Source organism: Malus domestica, chromosome 01 (assembly GCF_042453785.1).
Source record: "Malus domestica chromosome 01, GDT2T_hap1".
NCBI lineage: Eukaryota > Viridiplantae > Streptophyta > Magnoliopsida > Rosales > Rosaceae > Malus > Malus domestica.
The window spans coordinates 10,229,656-10,236,291 of NC_091661.1; the positions used below are offsets into that span (position 1 = coordinate 10,229,656).

Genomic DNA, 6,636 nt, shown 5'->3' on the forward strand with positions numbered 1-6,636 from the left:
CAACATTAATCAAGAAGGATGTTTATCGCATCACAATCGAGGAGGGACTTGGATTAAAGCACAAGGAGCATGCCCCAACCTCCAAATCACCAAATCTGGCCAAGAGTACTCCTTGTGCATCTGTTCAATGTGCTGCCACTTCATTGCAGCACATGGGTGAGCCATCTTCTCCACTTTCAATTCGCATTTCGAATAATAGGTTGTTACCTTGTTTGGTGCAGGAACCTAGGTGCATTCAACGTGGTGGGAGAGTTCATGTTGATTTAGGGAAGCAAAGCACAAAAATCAGGAAGGATCATTATCCCCTTCCAGTCAAAGATCTAAAGCATGAAGTGGTTCGTAGGACAAGTTGGAGAGGAAGCATCCCTGCATGCCGTGGGGTCCAATAAAGCCTTAAAGGAGTATCGTCCGGCTGTACGACGTTAAAGCAAGCGCTTCTTGGGAGGCAACCCATGCATTCAACAAAGGAAGACCTAGGAATCACTCCAATTCCAGATTTGCGTTCCTAAAACCCTTATGTTTGTTGTTGTTTCGTTTCTGCCATGTTTAGTGTGTTAGTTGCTATTTGTTTGTTGGTTTGTTATTTGTGTTAGTTTATGCTTGAAACATTGAGGACAATGTTTGATTTAAGTGTGAGGGGGGGTAAATAAGTGCTTTTGATGCAAATTCGTAGGGTTTTATCACCCATAACTTCCAATGTTGTTCCTTGCTGTTTTAAAGTGGTTTTTAAGCTGTTTTGATGCATTTTAAGTGTGTTTTACAAAAAAATCCGAAAATCCTAGAAAAATTGAAAAATTGTTTGAAAAAAAAAAACCAAAAAGAGTTGTTTTGATTTGTTTTTGTGTATTTGTTTGTGTCTTAGGGTACCTTCCAACACAATGATGAGGATTCGGTTTTTAATTGCATGACTGTTAAAGAGAGTTATAAACATGGATGAAAGTTTGATTTACTCTTTGGTTTATGCTTGGTTGTGGTTATAACTTATGAATTCACATGCAATCATAAAGGAAAAATTAGTTTTTGTAACATGCTTGAAGGAAGGAACTCAAACTAACGCTACAACCTTGTGAGACTTGAGCCTAAACGTTTATTTAGAGAGTTAATAATCTATGCATTGTTGTTTTCTTAAGTCGTTGCATGATCTCATTATTCTTTGCTTGGTTGCTACTTAGAAGGCGTTTCATCATTTAGTTCCAAACACTAGAACTCATGCCCATTTCATTCAAAGCATGTTATTGATTTGCATAACACATATTCAAGATGAAGTTGTGTAGTGACCACCACTTAAGCCAAATTGCCGTGTCCCCCATGTTCATTTGTTTTGTAGGGTTTAACCCCGTTGAGCCTTTTGTAGCCTATGTCCTTTGTTAGCCCACAATATCCTCACCTAGCCTAGATTAGGACCATCATACCCTTGTTCTTGAAGCATAGTTAAGCATGACTCAAGATGAATTCCTTTTGATCAATGTATTGCAGAAAACAAGTGTGGGGGAAGGGATGTATGTATGTGCCAAAGTCTTTAATGTGGCATGGGTAGAAAAGACAAAAAAAAGAAAGAAGAAAAAATTCGTGAAGAAAAAAAAAAGAAAAGTTGTGCAAAGTTTGAAAAAGAGTTGGAAAAGATGTGAAAAAGAGCTCTGAAGTGTTGATTGTTGAAGAAAGGGTCCAAAACATTGAATTTGACCCTAAGTGTGCATGAATCTTCCCTTTATGTTTAAAAGTTGATTTCTGCATTCTAAAGTGAATTCTAAGTTTCAATTTCATTACTTTGCTTGCTATTGCTTTAAGAACGTTTGTTATCTCTGTCCTTTCTTTGTTAAGCCATTACCCTTAGCCCCGTTACAACCTTTGACTTCTATCTTGAGTGTTATGTGTTTCAATTTGTGGAGTTTGAAGTTGGTATGAGCATATGGTGTCACTGGTTCTCGCATTTAAGTAGTAGCATTTCATTCATGAGATTATATCTAAATGCTTACTAACTCCAGAAACTGCTTTCTTTGTTATACATATATGTGAGCGTTCGTTTTTATGTCTACATCAATCTTCTCACATATAACTAGTATAGGGTGTGTAGTTAGAAATTCTGAGTGAAAATTGAGTGCATATCTTGTAAGGAATTGAGCAAATTCTCTAAGGCATGTTACTACATTCAAAACATCGTTTTAATTGGTTAAATGTGAACTAGTAAGTGGTGACTATGGTTAAGTATGTGCTTAAGTGGGAAGATGACTAAAATATGTGGGAATGGTGATTTTTAATATGTCATGTGCATTGGAAATTCCTGAGGCAAACGTTGGAAGGTTTAGGTTTTGTTTGTTTGTTTTGTTCCGTTTTGTTTTCTTTTGTTTCTTTGTTTTTCTCGAGGACTAGCAAAAGCTAAGTGTAGGGGAATTTGATAGGAGCATATTTATGCGCCTTAGTTAGCTAGTTCTTATGCATTTCCATGGTGTTTTCTTAGTTAAAATAGTCTTTTAAGCCATTTTTGTGTGTTTTCAGGTTTTAAGGGCATATTATACAAAAAGATGCAATTTGGAGCTTTTTGGAGCAAAAGTGAGCTTGGGTTGACTAGCACATGCTTGGAACAAAAGGTTTGGACGAAATTGAAGATTTGAAGAATTTGAAGACTTGAAGATTTGAGGATTCCTAGTCCAAGAAGGAATCCTAATTGTAGAAGGATTCCTAATCAACAAAGGATTCCTAGTTGAACATGGATTCCTAGAAGAATGAAGATTCCTACTTAAACAACGTTTCCTACTTGAAGTAGGAAAGTTAAGCCTAAAGTTTCCTATTTTGGGTTGATCTTTCCTAAACCTAAATGGCCTTAAGTTTCAGCAACATTGGTGGTTTCCTAAGTGTTTTTGGACACAAAGAAAGGTTCTAGAACACTTCCTTATCCTTGCCGTGGGTTATGTCCTATTTCCCCTTGGTTTTGGGCTTCTAGAAGTCCTATCCTTTTCCCCCCATACCTGCCGCACCTATTGGACTTTTTCCCTTTAGAATCCTGATTGTTTAAGCCATTTTCCTGATGGATTTGGGTTCTCCAAGTCCACATCTGATTACCCTAGGGTTTTAGGTGCCTATATATACTCATATTTCAACCTTGGCCGAATTACCACCTCCCATATACATAAATCACGCCAGAAACCTAACCCCCTTCTCTGCCGCAACTTTCTATCACCATTCTCCATAATTCCTGATCCTAAACACCCTTTGCCGTACCACCCATCAATCCTAACCACTACCATACCATCCCCCATCCATTCTACACCATTCATAACCCCAAAAACCTGTCTCCAAGCTTTGTGCCGCAGCAAGGAGGAATGAGAAGTTCGTGGATGCACCTGCTGTCCAAGTTGGAATGTCTAGCTGTTCTCTTTCTTTGGATTTCAATGTCTAAATTTATTTATCTTTGCTTTGTGCGTATGAGGAACTAAACCCCCCTTGGCTAGGGGGGATTCGAAACCATGTTTATGCTTGCTGTATGATTTGATTACTTTCAATTGCGTTTCATAAGTTGTGAATTCAATTTGCTTATCTATATGAATTAAAACTGATTTGTGTGTGTTGGTTGAGAGTGCATGCTTAATTTTCATGCATAAATCTGATGCTAGGATATAAGGGAGTTTCACCTAATCGTTATGCACTTATATTCACAAGTAGTAAAGGTTGTTAATCACAATCGCGTTAAGTAGATTCTTGGCATAAGTTTCATGCCCTTTCATAGTTACGAGTGCCTCGTCAATACTTATGATTTTCGTTGAACGTAATGATCTTTGATTGTATCTCTATTATGCGCTCTCATGTAGGGAACTTTTGAGGAATAATTTGATTGCGATGCGCTTTTTCCATCCAATTCATTGACATAAGGGAAATCTGAAAGTTAATTTAAGCGTATCTAATTAACTTGGGGTGTTGAGAATTCATAGTTTATTGAAAAGCAATTAGAAATCGTTTTGTATGCAAGTGTGACATGTGTGGAGAAGAACCCCTTAGCTAGCTTTCCATCCATTCACTTTAATCAAATTCTTTTTAAAATCTGTTTTAGTTTACAAAGTTTTGTTTTGTTTTCAATTTCGTCAAAATCAAATCCCCCTTTATTTTGAAGTGTTAGATTTGTTAGAAATCAATTTAGTTTGTGTTTTTAAGTGTCTTAAGTCAAGTTATAACCTATTTTCGTCCAAATTTGTGTTTGGTGTTCAAAATTGCCCAGATTGTGTTTTTAAGGCAGTTTTGAGTGTTTATGAGCTGTTTTGAGTCTTTTGGTTTGTTTAGTGTTTTAGAGTTTAGTTTTGCATTCTTTGAGTCTAGTTTAGTGTTTTAAACTTGGTTTTTACGTTTTTGAGTCAGTTTTCAAGTGATTTAGCAATCCCTCCTAATCCCCGGCCTAGAACGAACCCTACTTACATTCTTTACTACAATTGATAAAAAAAAAGGTTTAATTTGTGTGCTTATATATTTCACATCAATTATCACATATAACCAAAACATAAAAACGCATTTTTCTTTTAAGTATATATTTACATATCCAAAATAAGAGCATAATAAAAAAAACATTAAAACATTACAAAATATCAAATGTTCAAAAGATTTGTAAAATTAAGGACATTGGAACATTAGAACATCTTGCACATTTTCTTCCAATCAAACCCTTCAAGTTTTCTGTGCGGCTGCTCCTTTGGCAGTGTCAAGGGCTTGAAGATAAAGTTTGAAAGTTATTAAATCGATAAATTGAGCTTATTCTTTTCTCTAAGTCAAAATGGTCATACACACAGGACATACCTTATTTCTTGAATCCAAATTAAAAAGAAGCAATGAGAGACAAAAAAATTCAAACAAAATGTATAAAAATAAAATAAAAATATATTACGATGAGGGAGATTAATCCGAAAGAAATTGGAATATGTACAATTGGCTAAGTATTTAGTAGGCATACAAATTAAAAAGCAATAAAAGTATAAAACTGGGGCTTGAAGTTTTGCCAGAATTCCTCTTCCTAATAAATTATAATTAATTCATAATTAACCCGAACACTTAAAACAATTTTCCAAGATTTAATTTCTATCCCTCATTTTCGTTAGGGTCACAACAATGATCTAAATTAGTACTCTCCAAAGCAGCCACTGCTTTCAGTTCAGTTACATTTTGTCATTTCCATGAATGGAGGAATAAAGAGGGAGAAATACTTACGTAGAGAAATAAAGAGGAAGTGGTCGTACGAATAAAGGACGAGAAGATCGTGGCTGTCGGATTAGAGCTTTTTGGAAGAACAGACGGCGGGAGAGAGGGGCTAGGAAGAACAGACGGCATCGGCGGGTCAGGACTCGGGAGAGACAGAGAGCCAAGAAGGTTAAGGGAGGGGAAAGGGAAAGGGATTAGAATTTACTATTTAGGGCTGGGTAGCCTGGGCCCTAGGTTCAGTGGGCTGGCTGAGTGTTGCTAGTGGCATTTGTTTTTTTTTTTTTTTTTAAGACTACTAGTGGCTTTTGTTTTGATTTGATCAGATCAGTGAGTCAGTGATCACTGAGTCACTGAACAGTCAGAGTCAGATGGAAATAATGGAAAATATAAGGGGTTTTTTGTCCAAAAAAGTTCAAATAATATAAGTGAAATAGAATCCAACAGTACAGATTTACTCTCATTTATCTTACTTCTGTTATTTAAGTAAAGTCTTTAATAGTTTTTAAATTAATGTTGAAGTATAAAAAAAATATAGAAAAAATATATAAAGGCTCGTTATAACAAGCTTTACAACTTTGTGAAGAGCTTAACTTCGAAATTCGCCACTATAATCATATAAATCATAGATCAAAATTTAACCGTTGATTGTTGTTTACATTTACGCTTCATTTTTCTCATCAAATTTTGTTTTTTTCAGATTTTCTTTTTTGAAAACATGATCTATTAGAGGATGCCAGAAGATGAACGGCTTGGATCATTGATATTATGTTCAGAGTTTTACGGTTAGTGAAAATATTGCTTGATGTTTATAAAGTTTCTACAAACTATATGACATCGACTCATATTTCAGTTAACCATAAATATCAAAATGTGATATCAAAGATCTAAACTGTTCATCTTCTTACATCCACCAGATGATCATGTTTTCAAAAAAGAAAATTTAAAAAATGAAATTCAGTAACAAGAATAAGGCGTAAATGACAATCGACGGTTAAATATAAATTTAAGGTTTATGGATTATAGTGTTGGATTTCGAAGCTGACCCCTACATCAAAATTGTAAAGCTTGTCATTATGAGTGATTGTATATTTTTTTTACATTTTTACACTTCTACAATAATTATTATTAATTTTATTAATTTTTCTCTCAAATAAAAAACATTATTCATGAGGATTTGGAGGATTTTAAAAATCTAAACGATAATGTAAGTGTAACCATTATCTACTCGTAGAGGAATAATGATGAATCACAAGTGTTTATATATTTTAAATTTGGACAACAATATGTTAAGTAAAATTTATTATCCTAGGCTTATCGGGGGTATTGAGGTGGGCCTGGCCCACGGTTTCCTTCTAGTATGCTTGTTTGTCAAGACTAGCCCTATGCTGCTGCGGGAGCTGGCTCCTTGGCTGTTGCTGGTCTTGTTGTGGTCATCATTTTAAAAGTACAGCAAGTTAT

The 6,636-nt window shown here is 35.2% G+C and overlaps 1 long non-coding RNA gene across 1 annotated transcript; it reads right to left on the bottom strand.

The window, feature by feature from the left end:
- Nucleotides 1–4,476: 4,476 nt before the first annotated feature.
- Nucleotides 4,477–5,435, bottom strand: LOC139195830 (uncharacterized). The gene is made up of 2 exons (XR_011580863.1): nt 5,188–5,435; nt 4,477–4,691 (listed from the first exon to the last, which is right to left on the bottom strand). It is a non-coding gene; the product is annotated as an uncharacterized lncRNA (long non-coding RNA).
- Between the last annotated feature and the right edge of the window lie 1,201 nt (nt 5,436–6,636).